The 18830-nt window shown below is 41.9% G+C and overlaps 1 protein-coding gene and 1 long non-coding RNA gene across 2 annotated transcripts in view; one reads left to right on the top strand and one right to left on the bottom strand.

The window, feature by feature from the left end:
* The window catches only part of ARHGAP26 (Rho GTPase activating protein 26), a 471565-nt gene that overhangs the window by 55570 nt on the left and 397165 nt on the right, over window positions 1-18830 (top strand). The window lies entirely within an intron of this gene.
* Window positions 13033-18830, bottom strand: part of LOC119471830 — a 13125-nt gene continuing 7327 nt past the window's right edge. The window contains exon 2 of the long non-coding RNA XR_005200917.1: window positions 13033-13361. This is a non-coding gene — a long non-coding RNA (uncharacterized LOC119471830). The remainder of the gene's footprint in view (window positions 13362-18830) is intronic.

Below are 18830 nucleotides of genomic sequence, written 5' to 3' on the forward strand. Positions count from 1 at the left end.
TTGTGAATGGAAGTTTGTTCTTGATTTGGCTCTCTTTAAGTCTGTTATTGGTGTATAGGAATGCATGTGATTTTTGCACATTGATTTTGTATCCTGAGACTTTGCTGAACTCGCTTATCAGTTTCAGGAGATTTGGGGCTGAGACGATGGGGTCTTCTAGATATACAATCATGTCATCTGCAAATAGAGACAATTTGACTTCCTCGGAGGAATTTTTATTAAGAAAAACCATGTTTCCTTACAGTTTTGTTTAGAAAATAGGGTGCCTCTGGTAAGTGTAATATTTCTCATCTTTGCCCCTTATGTATTGGTGCTCAGCTGATTATAAATTGAGTCATATCTAGATGAAAGAATTTTTGACCTACATAGGTTCATTGACATGAGCTGTTAGGTTGGCCAGAAAGGGCTGACCCAGCCCTTTGAGGGAAATAAAAAGTTGGAGATGACAAACTAATAACCTGTTAAACATACTTCAATCCCCATAAAGCCGTTCTTCTGAACGTTCATTGGTGGGTTTTAAGGAAGTGATAGCATTGGCTTCTCAACTTGTCATGGTTATCTTGGAGTAGTCTTTACTGGTCTCATCCTCTTCACTTGCCTTTTCCCTAGATTTGGCTCACTTTCCATCTTTCTATCACACTAACTTTTTGATGACTCATCAACAGTTGGGCAGTTTAATCTTACATTTGCCCAGAGTGCTGCCTGATGACTCAGACCCATAGTTCATAAATACAACATCTTTAGTTTTGTGATTGTGTGTTTCCTGGTGACATACATGCTGGGCTCTGTTAATCTTGGAAAGGGAAGGCTATCTTCATTTTGGTGTATTTTCTCCAGTTAATGCTGAACTTTAGCCCACTGTTGAACATTAACTCTCTGTGGGTATGTTGGCAAGAGATCTGCAGTGTTCACTCTCAGTGTAATTCCTATGCAGGAAACAAGTATAATATATACAGGATACACACACACACACACACACACACACACACACACACACAGACACACAGTGTTTGTGTACATATTTATCAGATACCATATATATCTGGTGTATATAATGTATATGTATAGAATATATACACATACAGATATATATATATCTCATCATGTGTGTATGCACACACTGTATATATATGTATACTCATGTCACAATTAAAGTCCATTCTAAATTACAGCAAAGCATTTGAACTGCTGAATTGTGTGTACTTCTTGTTGGTTCTCGTCTGGAACCTTGGACACTATATTGGTTACATGACAGTCTCCCCAGTGGAGGAGTTGCTGAAGGCTGAACCCACATTATTCCCTTTTATATTCCTAACCTCTAGCCTGGTGCCAGGCACATGGGAGAGCAGTCAGTAAATAGTTGCCAAGTGATGGATGAACCATCTAGGGATCAATAACTGTGCTGGTTCACCAGTGAGATGTTATTAATGAACTATGAATGATGTTGATAATAGCAGCTATTATTTATTGTGTGCTCACCATCAAATTGGCACTTTAAATACATTTTGTTGTTTAATTCAACAACCTTATTGGGCAAGGGTATCATTAGTCCCATTTTACAGCTGAGGAAGCTTGTAGAGTAACTTGGTCAGCATCATTCAGCTGGTGAGGGTGGAGCTGAGGGATGGACCCTTGGTCCTCTGACTTTGAAACTCGTGCTAAATACATGAGCATTTAATTCTTTTCAGGTAACGGCATTGTCCTGTACGTAGAAAGTGATAGGAAGCAGGAGGCCATGGCTCATGCATGGCTCCTGTAACATGATCAGCAAATGCAGATTCAAAATGTTAGCTGCCCCAGGGCCTGGTACCCCTCCCTTGCCCCTCCATTCTGTGTGTTTTTTCTCTTCCTCTCTGCAGAAATAAAGCCACAGACATCTGAATGTGTTCCCACTTCTCCTGTTGTCCATCCTAAAGCCTGGGACTCTGTGACCTTATACATCACTCTTTCTGTTTTTGGAACAAACTCTGTTACTCTGCCATTTGCTGGTGTTAGTGGCAAACTAATCTCAAAGCACTGATCATAAGCAAATACTGTAAGAAAAAAATCCCGTTTACTTTCTCAAGGCATAGGACCAGGAGTCTGGTTTGAAACATATTTTTTTTTAGATTATGCTAAAAATCAGTGTCCTACTGTCTTACTGAAATATGAATGTCACAGTGTATGTGTTAACAAGTATTTGATAGCAATAATTGCTTTTGACAGATTATAGCTTGCTGATGGTTGTTTTAAGGCAGTCTTTCGTTGGGTTACTTCTCTCTACCTCTGTTTTGGGTAAAATGATTTGTTCTTTTGTAAGGCTTGTCATGGCAGAATTTTCACTTTTTAAAAGTGGTCATCTTATTTGTAAATCTGAAAAGATCTTTCTTTCAGTGGTTTATAGACAAATAGCAAAGCAATGGATGTACTGTGAAAGTTTGGGGATGATTTCACTTATTTTTGTGTCTTCCAGGGCTGGATGTGACTCATGCACATTTGGGGACAAGCTTCACAATGGGTGTCACACCATAGTTTTTTGTGTGTGGAACACTGTATGAGTTTTAATGTTTTTTTGTGTGTGTGTGTGTGTGTGTGTGTGTGTGTGTGTGTGTACATTTGCTGTAGTTCACCTTCCTGTGCTCTGTGTCTTAACAGCTGTGTCTTGGGATGTTCTTGCAATCCAGGCTCTTGAGGATGTGTTGTGGCTTGCTAAGTGGAGCTCTGCTAGTTGCTCTTGCACTGAGCAAAATGGGTATATTAAAAATCCCCAAGAGTTAAGCATGGAGTAGGAAGCGCAGTTCCTGAGGGTCGCCAGGTCGTCCCTGACTCTCTAAGACAAACTCGAGCTGGAAGTGTGTGGTCCCAAAGGCCTCAATACTTGCTGGTTTAGCTGACATCTCACAGGCAAGGCTGCAGCAGCAGCTGTATAAGCTCCAGAGTGGGTGTCCTGGCAGGGGAGCCAGACAGGTGATTTGTTAAATTATTACCTGTGTGCAGCTCCTGGCCTCTGGTGCCAGGCAGCGTGGAGCTTGGCAGGATTAAAAGGAGGTTGATTACACAGCCAGCAAAGGTAGGAGGTGAGACTGCCGGCTGCCACTGTGCTTAACTGTCGAGACACCCACAGAAAATGGTCCCTGCAGCTGTGTTTCTGTGAGACTTAAGAACATACAGGGAATGAGAGAGCCAAACTCAATGCATTGACAATAATAAGATTTCCTAGGAGGCTGTACTAGTAGGCAGGGTACCAAGAGTACCATGGAAGTGGCTAGGCTTTCAGAAAAATGTGCAGGAACTATGTTTTAGGAGTTGGGGAGAATCTGGCATATGTTAAGTATTTATTGAGGATCATCTGTCCTCTGCTACTCCAGGCAGAGAAGGGAGAAAGTGGGTTGGTAACTCTTATTGGAGCAACTAGTGAAAACGGACCAGCTACTCTTTTTGTTCGTTATAGTTATTCAGTGCCTCCTATGTGTAAGAACAAGAGGCCCCTTCCCCTCTCCTTCAAGCCTGGAAAGTGGGCTGGGATAAGTAATAGAGGCAGCTGTGAAGCATACTGTTCTCTTCCTGTGTGATCTTGGGGATAATAACAGTGCCTCCTTTACAGGATAGTTGTAAGGATTTAAATCAGCTTACGTATTCAGCGTGCTTACAACAGTACCTAGCACACAGTACATGCTGTATGTTAGTAACAGTAACTGTTGCTATTGCTATTACTACCATCCTTATTGAGTAAGGAGGGATCATTGCGAAGGAAGAGGGTAGTTGGGAGCCCACCAGGAGGTGGCCATAAGGGACAGAGGCCCCTTCCATCCACTACTGGAAGGGCTGGAGGTCTTGGTGCCCTTCCTGCTAGAGGTGGACATTTGGATGAGGTTATGGGGACGAGAAGGAGGACCCTGCAGGCTGGTCCCCTTACCATCATCTAGCCCAGCATGGGACTTACGTCAGCAGCCTCTCCTTGGGGACTGCCTGGGTGTCACCACCCTGAGCAGCACAGGCTCCTTAATTTAATATCTTTCCTGCCCACAGGCCACCTGAAATTCAAAGGTTATTATTTTTCTACGGTAATTCCTTAGTGGGACAATAAATTCCTTCTGGGACGTGCAGGACATTTTTGAAAAGCTAAATTGGCAACACTAACTCAAGAAGAAGGCAAGTAGTTAAGAGCCGATATTCTGCGAGGTATTCTAAAAAGGCCTTTCTGTCCTGTAGAGACTTGAGATTATAGAGGAGGAAACATTGCCTGAGCCAGAAAGTATCATTTATAGGTGTCCTTGGCGGAATCTCTCAGAATGCAGCTTTAGAATCTGCCTGTGACAATGTTACTTTTCCCATGCTGTGTGCTGGCTTGGGAATTGTGGAATTCTGCACATGATGCATGTGGGTATTTAGTTTCTGCAGTTCACCTTCCTATGCTCCGCGTCTTAACAGCTGTGTCCTGGGGTGTTCTTGCAATCCAGGTTCTTGAGGATGTGTTGTGGCACCAGAGGCCGAGGAGAGATGAGGAGGAAGCAGAGATAGAAGACCTAGATTTTGTTATCGATTTGCTGGTTGACCCAGGGAAAATGACTCTGTGCTTCATTTATAGAATTAGAACATCTTTCTGTTTCACAAGAGTGTTAATGACTAGACAGTGTTGAATTTGGGAATTATTTTTTAAGGAGGGGGATATGATAAATGATCAAATTATCTTTTATATATTTAACAGACTAATGAACTGATGCTTCCTCTGTACATTATTATCAAGGAATGGGGGCTGCTTCCTAGGTCAGATTTCCAGATAACTGCAGATTGTCCATATACTTGTCATGGTAGAGTAAGACTCATATCCAGGGGTGGAGGAGGTGCTTTACACAGTTAACTCATTTAACCCCTACCACAATCCCATCTTGTTAGGACTTGTTATAATACCCATTTTGCAGACCAGGAAATTGAAGCTTAAAGAGGAGTAAGTAATTACTGGAGAGTTGCGAGGTTCGTTCAATTATTGGATAGTCATTTATTGAATTTCAACTACGTGCCAGTCCAAGGGTTATCACGGTGAATAGACCAGGCTCGGGTTGTCCGTAGGGGAGTCAGGATTCTTCCCAGGGATGTCTGGCAGGTGACTTGTTGCCACGCCATGTTCTTTCTCACAGGATTTTAGTGCTGGGAGGTACAGGGCCTTCTTGAGACCTGTGAGGTGCAGTAATTCCCTGGGTCCCTGGCCCCGTCACCAGGTGTGATCTAGTTCTCAGCACTAAAGCCCAGGTCAGTCTGCCGTCCTCTGTGCCTCCTTCCACCAAGCACCCCCAACCCCGGCCCCCGCCTGCTACTATTTCAGATGCCAAGACTTGAAAACTTTTAAATGCTTGATAAAATCCTGGCTTCCAAGTTAGGCATTTCCCTGCTTTTAAAAACAGAGGAAGCTTGAGCAAAAGCCAACATTTTTCTGGATGACTCAGACCTGTCATTATGTGCTTCATTGATATAATTTTGAGTCTATATTTTCAGGTTTTCATTTTCTTTCTTTGTGTCACTTGTTGCCTCACCTGTGGTCACTGAGCTTGTCACTAAGTGCCTCTCATTTCCTTTGGGTTGGCTGTTTTTCATCTGCTGTGAATGAGGAAACTGAGCTTCTGTTTTTCTTTTTTTTTTTAAACCTTATTTTTTTGTCAGATGAAAAGCCGGAAGTTGCTGGGTGAGACCTGAGGAATGAGTCAGGGACTGTGACAGCCACCTCTGGTGTTGGCCTCCATGGTTGGTTGTGGCGTGGCCCTGTGTCCTGTGGTCATGGTCTTACTACAGCTATGGCCTCTGCAGGAGAGATTGAGAGCTTGGGCGCTGGAGTCCCTGGGACGTAGGTTTAGATCCTGGCTCCACTGCATATTAGTTTGGGAGCTGAGTCAGCTTAATGCCTCCAAGCGAAAGTTTTCTTGTCTTGGCACAGCAAGCCCTGCATAAATGATGCTCTTTATTATTAGTAGTTGTAGAATTGGTAGTGCTGGTGCTGGTGGTGGTGGAGGTTGGGGCAACATGGCCATTGAATGTTTAGGGAACTGTGTAGAGTGCAGGTTAAGAGATGGGCTTTAGGGCCAGGATGACCTGGGGTTCAGTCCTTACCTCCTCATTCACCAGCTAGGTGACCGATAATCAAAGGATATATAGTGTAGAGGTCAGTTGGTGTGAGCTGCTGAATTAAGGTGGGAGTCTGTTCCTGGCTCTGCTACTTACCCTCTGGTGACCCAAGTGTAGAAGCTGTTTTAGGTTTCTTACCACCAAAGTGAGGATGGTAAAAGGACCTACCTCTCAGGATTGTTGGGGGAATTAGCTTAATGCATATACACTTAGTGCTTCAAACAGTGTCTGGAACATGTAAGTGCTCAATAAATGTCAGCCGTTACTAGCTAATGATTCTCCTGGTATCCAGGAAGTGTAGATACTGCTTTTATTTTTTAAATATTGTAGTTTATGCTGTAGCCCTGTAGCCCTTTTTAGCACTTCTTCCTGGTCTTTGTTCCCTTGGCTTTTCTTGGCCTTCAAATATTGAAGTAGGACTAATAGATGGTTTAGTCTGGGCATAGTTACACACTCTATTCAGAGGGAATATATGCTTTGCTTTGTGAGTTTCCCTGGATCAAGTTTCTTGCACAGGTAGGAATTGTCTCCTTATCGGACCCTCAGTCTGGACCTCCCTGGGAGCTGCTGGCAGATTGCATGAAATTACAGCAATACTCAGGATGAAGTATCTGGTAAAAATTACGGAATGTTGCCGTCTTTGACATCTCCACCCTTTCTGATGGAAAAGATTTTGAGTGCGCTGTAGCTGCAAGATTATTCCTGCGCTCTGTACGGTTCTACTTTTACCCATGTAATTTCTCTTGTCTTTATTTGGTGGGTTTACAGCATATGCACCACAAAATGAGTCATTATAACTTAAGATTGTGTGTTTCTTTTAAGCCTAACATGTGGTGGTAAACTAGGGTCCTTCCTGGTCAATTCTAAAATGGTTGGGAAAATGAAAATAAAAGGAAAAGCATGGAGAAGGAAATTAACAAGCATAAATTACTCTTTTCCCCCTAAGGTTTTGCCTTCACATGGGGCCGCTTTCATTTTCCTGATAATTAGTTGTAACTAAAATACTGTGTGTCTCTGGAATAATTTAAGAAGAAAGGTTTTGCCCGCATGAGACATCAACCACGTGCAGGGTACTGGTGATTGACGGTTGCTGTGACTGGGGTAATCTGGTTTGACAGGGATTCATCATGTAGAGGATTGTCCCTGTATTTTGAGGGGTTGGCAACTCTCTCCACATGCTCAGGGAGAGTTGCCACCTGGCCTGTGTGTAGAGTGCCCCAAATCTGATTTATGCCTCCTGTAACAAGATGGGTTGGTGTGCTAGGTGATTCTAATACACACCAGGCCCCTTCATTCCTCCAGCAGCCTGACCCTGTCCTCAGTACAAATCAGCTAGAAGGCCTGCCTATCTGTTTCACCTGTTTAAGTGTTTCTGTGTGCTCATGATCCCCACTATTGGTGTGTTATTGGGAGTTAGCCACTGTGTTCAAAAGAAAGGCACATTTTGATTAAATAGGTTAGTGAGTGTCGTTGGTTAGGCATGTGCTTCTGTTGAGTCAGGGAAAGGCTAGTGGTGACAAGGAGAGGAGGCTTTGAGGTCTCTGTAACCTTTCTGTCCTCTAGATTTCTGAGGTTGACACTTGGTAGAAGGGAGAGAGAATACTGTATACCATCATCTTCTCTGCACTGGACCCAACCAGGATGACCAAATGTCCTGGGTCGCACCTGCTATCTCACCATGATTATTAACAGTGCCCCCTTTTCTCAAAACTGTCTGTTTAGATATGGCCACCCCACGTATGCATCACACAGGTCTCTTTGAAACTTTTATCAATAGGAATGAACATGTGTTTCAAGTGGCTTTCCCCCCTAGTAGATCATGATAAGAGTGAGATCACCTTCTTTTCCACCCAAATTAGCAAGAAAGAACAGTTCTGGGAATGGTTGTTATAATTCTCACCATTAATAACTTCCAAAAGCTACAGATCTGCAGAGTAGAGGGCACTTCACATCACTATTGTGGGGAGAGTGAGGTGCAGTGTGATATAATTGGTATTTATCTCTGTGGTCTGCTTGCCACACTGGATTAAAACAAACCAAAAATTTCAAGGCTGATTAGCTAAAATGAGATGTGTAATTAGAGAGTAGAAAAGCTAAAGGAAATGAATGATGAACTTACCCAGTGTCACCTGGTCAAGTAGGTGATGGTGGACAAAGAGCGTGTGCCCAGGTGTGTCTGGATGTCTCCACTGCCCCTTGCTGCCCACCATAGTGGCCTAATGTTTTCAACTCATGATGCTGAGAGTAGTTTCATTCTCATCATGCAGGGGATGAGCTGATTCAGAGCATGGTCATTGTTCCCACTGCTGTCTTCCCACAGCTAGGAAGCGGCAGAGGTTAGGTGTAAGCTCAGAGCTTCATACCATTGTACTTTGGGGAGGGCTAAATGGTGGATGTTTTCGACCTGATGAGAATAGTAGGAAGGGGCAATTTGTGTGAGGAAATATTGGGCCAGGGTGAACCTTTTCAAGCTTATTGGTGTGAGTTAAGTCATTTCCCTAGAATGTTGGCCAAGCCTCAGGAACACAGCACGTGGGGATGTTGTTCATGTTCAATAAATGTCAGAGCATCCACAGATTTGTGGGTTTGTAAATCCAAATGAAGTGCTATTATTCAGGTTTCTTGGATGCTCAGGATTGCTAGCATTTATTTTTGAAGTTCTAATAAAATAGCTTATTCCTATTACCAATTAAATGCCTGGCTGAGAAAAGTAAGGTGATTTATATATCTTTTAATTAGTGAAATTGAGAGTGACTATGGCAATGATTAAAAATTCTTTTGTGGTGATAAGTTGTGGTGGAGGGTAGAAAGGGGAAGTGAAGGGTTTCTAAAATCCAGGATTTTTCCATGTGTGTTACATTTCCACAGGTTTGGGATGTTGCTGAGAGTACTTTTATGGCAATCAGTCTGTTTTTCCATAATTGTGATGACGTCTGAGTGAAGACTTGACTTGTAAAATTAATGATCTGATGAAGGCAGACTCTTTAATTAATAGAGCTGTACACAGGTGGATTAAAAAGACCAGCCTTCAAAAAGTGTTACTGATAGTATCAGTTTTCACTGGGGCGAATGGACCAAACTAGCATGATTTTGTGTTTTTTCTCCCAAGCAGTTTCTGTGGGAGAGACAGACAGACAGATACACGCACAGAATATGTAGCCTCTGGGAGTCATGTTCATCTCTTTACCATTATAAATACTTTGGCCATTGTGATTAGTCACCCAGCCAGACTGCTCCATATCCCCTTTTCTGTTTCATTTTTCTTGATATCTGATTCCACCTACATGCCTGCTCTCAGATCTCCATAGCTACATCAAAATATGTATGAGAGGTTTGTTTTTTCAGACAGGCAAATATGACCTTGCAGATGAGCTCCTTTCATTATTAAGTTTTACACAAAATGCTCTGAATACAAATTACAATAGCACCTACCCTGTAGGAGTGTTTGTGGGGACTAAAGATGATCATCCATCTGAAGTTCCGATCATAATGCATGACACGCACATAGGTACTCAGCCTGTTAGTGTCTGTCTCTTTCTTGCTTTCTGTGGTTCCCTGATTTGCTGTCTCCCTGTTGAGATGGTTCTCTTGAGTCCACTGATCATGATGGAGCCAGATCCGAATACCCTGTGCTCAGTTATTTTATACCTCTGTACCTCGTTCAGGTGCCGAACGCTTACTCTGTCCATCCTGGAAACAGTTCTTCTCTGGGTTTTGTGGCACTGTGTTATTTTGATTCCCCCCCTCCCCCACCCCCCTGGCCTTCCTCATTTCCTTTCTTTTGCTCTTTGGTCTCCCTTTCTCTCCTTGTTGTCCAGAGAGGATGATCTCCGAGTTTCTGTGCTCAGTTCACTTAGGTTTTGCCAGCCATCTCATTTTCTTCTGTGGATGAAATTCAGATGTCCACCCCTGGCTTGACTTCTAGGGCTCCACACATCAACTTCTAACTGCATGCCTCGTACCTCTGCCTTGATGTCTCATGGCAGCTTAGATCCAACACGTCTAAAATGAAAACCACCCTCCCCTCCATTCTTCATTCATCCTCCTTCCACCTCTTCCCCTCTTACTCCCCCTCCCCTTTTACCCCTCCCCCATCTCCTTCCTCCTCCTCCCCCTCTATCCCTGGGTCTTTGGATGGTGAAGCCCCTCTCTCAGTACCCCCTCCCTTTACCTTAACATGTTGCTGCTTTTTCTCTCTATCTCCCATTAACCAGTGGGTAGTAATTTCTCATGGATTCAACCTTGATGATTCTCCTTGCATCTGCCTTTTCTTTTCTCTCTCTGCTCCTTGCATCATAGCTGCTCCTACTGCCGGCACCTACATAGCCGCTTAACTGACTCTAACAATGACTTACCACCTCCTATGTGTCTCTGTTTGCACCCAGATTTACGCTCCCTCATTAATCCCAAAGCACAGGTTTGGCCATGTCATATCTACCCCCCAAATCTTTCCTTGGCTCCCTGTTTTCTATTAAATTATGAAGACATACCAAAACTGTATACATGTCCTTTGGTATACCCCGTCAGTGGACACAAGGATGCTGTTGTTCATATGGTCACAGATAATAGTCTATTTTGATGTCAACGTAGTGGCCCACTGGTAAGTGAAGTGTTATCAGTTTCCCTTTAATAAATGCTATGGACTGAATTGTGTCCCCAGCCAAAATTTGTATGTTGAAGCCCTAACTCCCAATATAACTGTATTTGGAGATAGGGCCTATCTGAAGGTAATTAAGTACAGTTAAATGGGGTGATGTGGGTGAGACCCTGATATGATAGGATTAGTGTCCTTATATAAAGAGACAACTGAGAGCGCCTTCTCTCTCTGTCCCTGCACACATGCACAAAGAAGAGGTCGTGTGAGTACACAGCTGGAAGGCAAGCCAGGAAGAGAGCCTGCAACAGGACCTGACCCTGCTAGCACCCTCATCTTGTCTTCCAGCTTCCAGAACTGTGAGAAAGTAAAGTTCTTTTTCTTATGGAAGCTCAAGCTGACTAACACAAATAACAGACACTTACTTTCGGTCTTTTGTGTGCCTGGCACAGCACATCTCGGGAAGTGTGGCCCCCTGCCGTTATACAGTTTAGGTAAGTCCCCTTGTCCTTGCCCTGTTACTCTGCAGCTTTCTGTCAAAACGTAAGAGCAAGACACTGTGTTGTCATTGAGTTTAAAAAGATAATGAAGAGCTTATATCTTAGGAGGAAAGAAAGAGAAATGACTCAGTGGGAGTTGAATCTGCCCACATGCTGAAGGCACGTGTGTAGCTGAAATGATGTTCTAGGCAAGCAATGTAAGGAATAGATTATAATATTAATTACCCTTCCGCTCAACACAGTTCAGTTTTTCTCTTTAAAAAATTTTTTGATTATAAAAGTAAGAAGTGAAAAATACCTGTACCTCATAGAACATTTAAAAGTATAGTACGGAAAATTTGTAAAGCAATAGGATGAAAGACACTCATAATCTTACAGATAACTTTTATTCCTTTTTTGTTTTTTGTTTTTTGAGACAGAGTTTTGCTCTTGTTGCACAAGCTGGAGTGCAATGACGCGATCTCAGCTCACTGCAGCCTCTGCCTCGGCCTCCTGGGTTTAAGCGGTTCTCCTGCCTCAGCCTCCTGAGTAGCTGGGATTACAGGCACCTGCCACCACCCCCGGCTAATTTTTTGTATTTTTAGTAGAGATGGGGTTTCACCATGTTGGTCAGGCTGGTCTCAAACTCCTGGCCTCAGGTGATCTGCCTGCCACAGCCTCCCAATGTGCTGGAATTACAGGCATGAGCCACTGCCCAGCCCTTTTATTCCTTTTTAAAAAAGTCTTTTTTAAAAAACATGTCTTTTCATGAATTTTTAAATATTTGTATACTGTTTTCTGTTTTATGGATATAAGATAATTTTCTTACCTCTTTAAACATTTAGGGTATTTTCTTTTTAAGTTTTTTAAAAACTATTTTTAAGAATATGATGGACATTTTTGTACATACATTTTTTTTCCCCAAAAATAATTTCCTTCAAACAGACTCCTTGAAGCAGAATTACTTGGTCAAAGGGCATAAGCATTTTTGTGGATATCCTACTTACCATTGATGTTTGAGTTCTTTCTGTGTGAGCAAGGGTCATGTTTGGCTTTGGTATCGTGGGTGGAGGTCTGGGGACAGTGAGATGAAAATGAGATGTGACCACTACCCCTATAGAGTGCGTGTAATTTACCAAGGAGACATACCCATAGGTATGGAAGCTTTGAGAACCTTTTACTTTGTAATTTACATCGTCTTCCTGAAACAACACGAAACAAGCTAGCACTTGGAAATATCTTGACCTTGGCTTTGGTAAGTTTTCTGGGATTTTGGGGCCATCTTTAGACTCATAAGTGGGACAGTCATGCTTTCAGTAAGAAAGAAACATACTCATATTTAATAAGCCATGTTCAGTTTTAAAAACTAGATTTGTGAATGTTATATTGGTGTACTTCTCTGAGGAAATTTTGATTAGTGGTCAAAAAATTATGAGCATGATAATTTACTTCCTTTAGCCACATACTGCTATTTCTCAAAGAGATTTTGCCAAAAGAGGATTGCTTTAAACTATCTAAATGTAAGCTTAGCATGTATCCAGAAAAGTCCACAGCTCAGAAGTCCACAGCTTGATGAATTATCACACAGTGAACACGCTTATGTAATCACAACACAGGCCAAGCCATAAAAATTATTAGCATCCCAGAAGGCTCCCTTCTCATCTCTAGCCCTTCCCTCCTCTCTTAAGGCAACCATTCTTCCTCAGTTCCAGCAACCTGGGTTTTGCCTCCTGTTGAGTTTAAGAAAAATTTTTAATCATTTTGGAAACTTACTTTAAAAATTAAATTCAAAGGGTCTAGCTAATCTACCTGCGTATCCCTTATCTATTATGGTATAACAAATCAATCATCCCAAGCCTTTGAGACCAAAGGTGACAATAGTGTTTATTTCTTGTGACTCGTGGATTGACTGGGTGGTGCTGTTGTCCTCTCCTGGGCTTACTTGTGCAGCTATATTCAGGGCTGGGATCACAGGGCCCCTTCCCATGTGGTCTTTCATCCTGGGCTTCTACATACTGTGACCACTTCAGGGCAGCTTTCCAAAAGGACAGAGCTGGAGGCTTCTGTCCTCTTGAGGCCTAGGCTTTGGAATTTGCATAGCCTCACTTCTGCCATATCCTGTTGGCCGAAACAAGTAGCAAGAGATCCAGTTGTATCCCAGACTCGAGAGAGTGGAGAAATTGCCTCCAACTCTGAATTGGGGGGAATGACAAAGTCACATTGCAAAGGAACATGCCATTAGCAATCTACCATATCATCCGAAAAGTGCTATGATCCTGTGTAGACCAAGTTTATTGTTAGTACAGAACGCTAATATTGAGGCTCTGCTCCACTTGGTTCACGTGTGAACAGTCAGTTGACAGAGCCAGGATGCGTGGGGCTGGTAGGGGATGTGTTGTCTCTGTCTAATAGAATAGGGATCAAAAATAGAAGAGCTTTTGAGGATTGCTTTTATTTATTTATTTATTTTTTGTAGATCAAGTTTGAACTTTACTAAATCATTTTCTTTTTCTTGATGTTTCGTTCATTGCTTCAAATAGCCCCTGCTTATCTCAGGAAGCGATTTGAAGTCAATGCTTTAACAACATGAAAACTTTTCTGGAGTTAAAATGACTATTCTTTAAAGCACATTGTACTTTAACCCATCAGAGGTAGAATTTATGGTACAGAAAAGTCTTCTTTTTCTTCTGACTCTAGATGCCCAGTGTAAGACAGTATTCAGATGGCCCCATTCATTTGACTCCTGGGTCTTGCAATCTTTATCAAAGTGAAATAGTCAAGGTAATACCAAGAAGAGTCTCTGACTCATCAAAAACCTCCAACTGACATGTTACTCAGATAGATGCTTATAGGGTGCTTAAGTCTCATGTTTTCTTTGACTTGTCTTTTTACCCAGGTGTCTTTTCAGAATGGGGGGAAATGGTGTTTTGGATTTCATTTGGTGATTTGGTAATGATAGTAGGAAGGTTGGGTCATTTTTATTGAGCATTTTCTATGTTCAGGGAGTTCACTGAGCTTAGTGCTTTTCATACATTGTCTTACAGAGTTTGCGGGGGACAAATTAGGTAATCCATGGTTAGCACATGATACATAATAAAAGCTCAATAATGGTTAGCCACCAACACCAAGAGATGGATAATAATAATTTTCATTTAATTGAACACTTACTATGATCTAAATTAGATTCTATTTGTGTTATTAACTTGTGTGATCAAATCATCACAAAACCCTCTAAGATTAGTTTTAGTATTATACACATTTTTATATTAGGAAATCCAGGTACAGAGAGTTGAAGTAATTCACAGAGTTAGTAAATGGCAGAGCCAGGATTTAAACCCAGGCCAGGGCATCTGAATCCAGGTCATTGGTACCTTTTCTTGGTTCTTGGGAATGGAATCTTCATGTACATTGACTTGGTGTCTGGATTGTTGGAGAGCAAAAGTAAGATATCAGCCCACTTCCCTCCTCTAGTGTTTAATTCCAGGTCCAGGCATCCTGGGCAGGGGCTGTGAACTGGTGATGCCAGGTTGCTGCTTCACTCACTTAATGATCTCCCTGGGGTTTCGGCTTCTCACTTATGTGGTTCATTCTTCCCCTGTGAAGAGAGGAGCTGGCTTCCTTAAATCCTGACAGCTTTTTTCCCCTGTGATGAACCAGTCATATAAAACATTTACAACTTTTCCTTTTTCTCAATGCTAGAATTCAAGATACTCTGTAAGGCAGGAGCTCAAAGCCCTTTACCTGGGCTAATTAGACCACCTATGCTAATTAGACCACCTCTTCTCATTTCTGTGTGTGAGGCTTCAAGTAAGAGTCTCCCAGTCTCCCCTGCAGTCAGTCTGAAGTAATTGCCATAGTTTTCCTTGGCATCGCTGGGTATTTTGAGGCACCTCGAAGGGCTTTGTCTCTGGGTTACTTAGAAGAGTAAGGATTGAAGTAGAATTGCAGGGAACCCCAGTTTTAGTCTCACCATGGAGTAGTTTGAAGGATTTTGAAACTCGGCAAATATAAATGAGACTTTGTGGTTCATTTTTTGATTGCCACCCTTCCCAATTTAGAAAACCTTTTGATCAGATACCATATTAGGCATTTTACAGATATTATTTCATGTATTCTTTAATTCTGCGATTTGTATTACTGTACCTACTTTCCAGACATGGAAGCTGAAGGACAATTATGTAACTTGCCTCAGGTCAGGTAGGTGGGAAGTAGCCCAGGTGGTACTGAGATCAGAGCTCAGGTTTTTCCGATTTCAAATCCTGTTTTTTCCTGGGTGACTTAACCCACTGATGTGTCCTTCAGGCGCCCTTTAAATCCCTCACAGGACACATTTGGAAACCAGAACAGTTTTTGTCTAAAATTCATTACCTGGAACTTCTGTAGTCAGTAGTCGTTCTCCTCCTCATCCTCTTTCCATTTTTTCCTCTGAGTTCCTGGGATTAAGTAATGAAGCTTGGAGGCAAGAAGGCCTGGGATTAGGTTTCTTTTAAGATACTTGGCAAGAGAAAACAGAAGGGTAGACGTCATGAAAAAGTTTCCCATTGTATCTCAGCTCAGTGGAGGATACTCTGTCGAAAGGTTCAGTTCTTCCCATGAGAGGAATTAAGGAAGGGAAGAAAGACCTTGGCAAAATTCTGGTTTGTTTTTTTTTTTTCCCACCCTCTCCCTCTGACCAGCCTCAGTACTTTGTCTTCACTTCTGCTTTCCTCTTCTACCACCTACACTATGTTCCTCATAGTGAATACCTCATTCTAACCTGCTATCTTGTTGCTCTCAGATCTCACTTGAGCTTCACTTGGAGATATGAAGAAGGCCTGCTTGTTAGGCTTGCAGTGGCCAGCTGTGCCTGCTTCTCCTGCCTTGTGGCCTCTACTTGCTCTTTGATACTTTGTGCAGCTGTGGAGCTTATGAGTGAGCTAGTCCTATCTTTTCTCTGCAATAGAGGATAATTTTGACTGTGAAATCAGTTTTCAGTATTTTGTAAGATCCATAATTCTTCTCATTCCTTTTTGGGCATCGTGGTTTATGAGATTCTGGATCGGCAGCCTTGGTAGAATATTTATATATTTATACCCCAACTTATTCTCTTTTCCTAGGACTAACTCAAGCAATTCAAAACAGTTTTGCCCCTCACGTTGTTTCAGATGGAAGCAGAATTAAAGAATAGTTATTTATGTATATAATTTCACAATAATCAGATCTTTCATTTTTCCCCACAGGGATATTGGCAGATAGCAATCAGAGTGTTTGCAGGTATGACATGTTGAGGGGAGGCCGGGCACAGTGGCTCATGCATGTAATCGCAGCACTTTGAGAAGCTGAGGTGAGTGGATCACCTGAGGTCAGGAGTTCGAGAGCAACCTGGACAACATGGCGAAACCCCATCTACTAAAAATACAAAAATTAGCCAGGTGTGGTGGTGGGCACTTGTAATCCCAGCTACTTGGGAGGCTGAGGCAGAGCATTGGATTGCTTGAACCTGGGAGGTGGAGGTTGCAGTGAGCCGAGATTGTGCCACTGCACTCCAGCCTGGGCAACAGAGTGAGATTTTGTCTCAAAAAAAAAAAAAAAAAATGTTAAGGCTAAAATATTGATTGATTCTGTAATAATGTTTGTATGGTACCTTAACAAGGAACTGGGTTTTGCATTTTTCTTCCTTGTTATAGCCAAGCCTTTATTGTTCTTACCTTTAGATTGAACAAAGAAATACAAAGGAAGTGAATTTTATAATAAGATGGCCAAAGGCATAATGATATACTAACACAGGTGTGAGGTCAGGTAAACCTAGGATAGAATCTAGGTTTAGCTACACTTATTGGCTGTGTCACCTCAGAAAGGTTGTTGAACTTCTCTGAGTTTTGCTTTTATCATCTTGAACAATAATGTCTATATTTTGAGATAGTTGTGACCGTTAAAATAATTAAATGAATTCATAAGCAAATGTCTTGCATATAGTGGGGCCTAGAACATTATAGTTCTTACTCTGTTTGCTACAAATGCAAAGAACAAGCTGGTCTGAGGGACTTGTATCTGGTAGTCATGCTGTGGGATCAACTTTGGAAAAAGAGATAGCTTTGGAGTTATCTAGTCTGAAATTTTCATTATACAGACAAGGAAACAGACTCAGAGAAGGTAAATGACCATGTCAAAGCTGTAGAACTAGATAGGGACAAAGCTGAGACAAGAACTCAGTACCACTGACTCTTAGCTTATGGTCTTTTTATGGCATCATGACTGATTTGGTCTAGATGTGTATCAGCATCTCTAGGGCAGGATTTCCTAAAATCACCTGGGAAGGAGTAGTGCTGATGTGGTTAAAAAGGTGTGTTCCTGGACTCCATCCTAGATTAATGACTCAAATCTCGGGAGTCTAACCAGGGATCTGCATTTTAACAAACATCTTAGACGATTCTTATGTATCTTGTAAGTTTACATTTATTTTGTAATGTAATACAAAATACATTACAAAGTGAGTTTGAGATGAGTTATTTGAGTTCACTGAGTTTGAGTCTCTCTGCTCTGCTGCTGTAATTAGGAGTTGATTTTCACAGTTTTCTGGGCACCTTCAGGCACTTAAAAAGTGCCTGGCACATAGCAAGCACCTTATAAGTGTTAGCTATAATAGCCCCATTTAAGTGTTATAATAATCCTTTGAAGGTTTTTGATCTCTTTTACAGGTATAGAAAACTAATGTACAGCTCAGTCATGTAACTTGCCCAAGGTCATCCAGCTAACAATTGACAGAGCTGATGCTGGAACTCCTGTGTGTCTGATGCTGAAACCCATGTGGGATAGTAGATTTTTTTCAATAAATATTGGAAGTTAAAGGATTTTTCTCACTAAAAGAATACCCCTCTGGGTTTGGTTGATATAGTCTCTTGAGACAGATCTAAGAGAGACCTCATATAGATAAAATAATTCCTATTCTGGTTTATTCAAAACCAAAAAGTTCTGGAATGAGGCTTTCCTGAGAGTTAAGCAAGCTGGCAAAAATAATTTGTTAAAATGGGAAAGTTTTTATTTTCAGTCTCTGTGCAAATGAAATGGACGGTTGGATGGTTAAGGGAGAAAGTGGCAGCTGGCCGAAGAGCTTGACTCAGTTTCTTCAAGTCCAAAGAGTTCAGAGACTAGAGACCTTGGGGAAGTTTTATGTGCTGTCAAATTTTGTGGAGTGTGTGTGTGTGTGTGTGTGTGTGTGGTGGGGGCAGACTCTGAGCTAGCCTCTGGAGTCATGCATTTATTTTCCCCATGTTCTTTGGTTGAGGCAGTTGCAGTGCTCCAGCCAGGTTCAAGGGAATATAGACCCCACTGCCTGGTGGAGGAGTGTCTCTGCCTTATTCACCATTAAGAAAAATATGTGGGATGAAATGTATGATGGCTGTGGCTATCTTTGGGAAATAGAATCTGCTGCACGTGTTGACTCTACTTGTGCTAAATAGGTTCATTCAAGGCCTGGGTAGTTTATTGAGGTCCTTTATCCTCATAGTCAGCTTGGTTTATGGATTTAAATCAGGCAGATGTTAAAAAGGCTAAACTTAAACAGTTTTTGGGTGGAATCCTGAACTGTGTTTACTCAAAACCATGTAAATATAAGATGGGGAGTGGCTGGCAAAGCCTTACCTCATCATGAAGGAATAATACATTGTTTTTTTTTTTTTTTT

Source organism: Cebus imitator, unplaced genomic scaffold, assembly GCF_001604975.1.
Source record: "Cebus imitator isolate Cc_AM_T3 unplaced genomic scaffold, Cebus_imitator-1.0 Scaffold76, whole genome shotgun sequence".
Taxonomy (NCBI): domain Eukaryota; kingdom Metazoa; phylum Chordata; class Mammalia; order Primates; family Cebidae; genus Cebus; species Cebus imitator.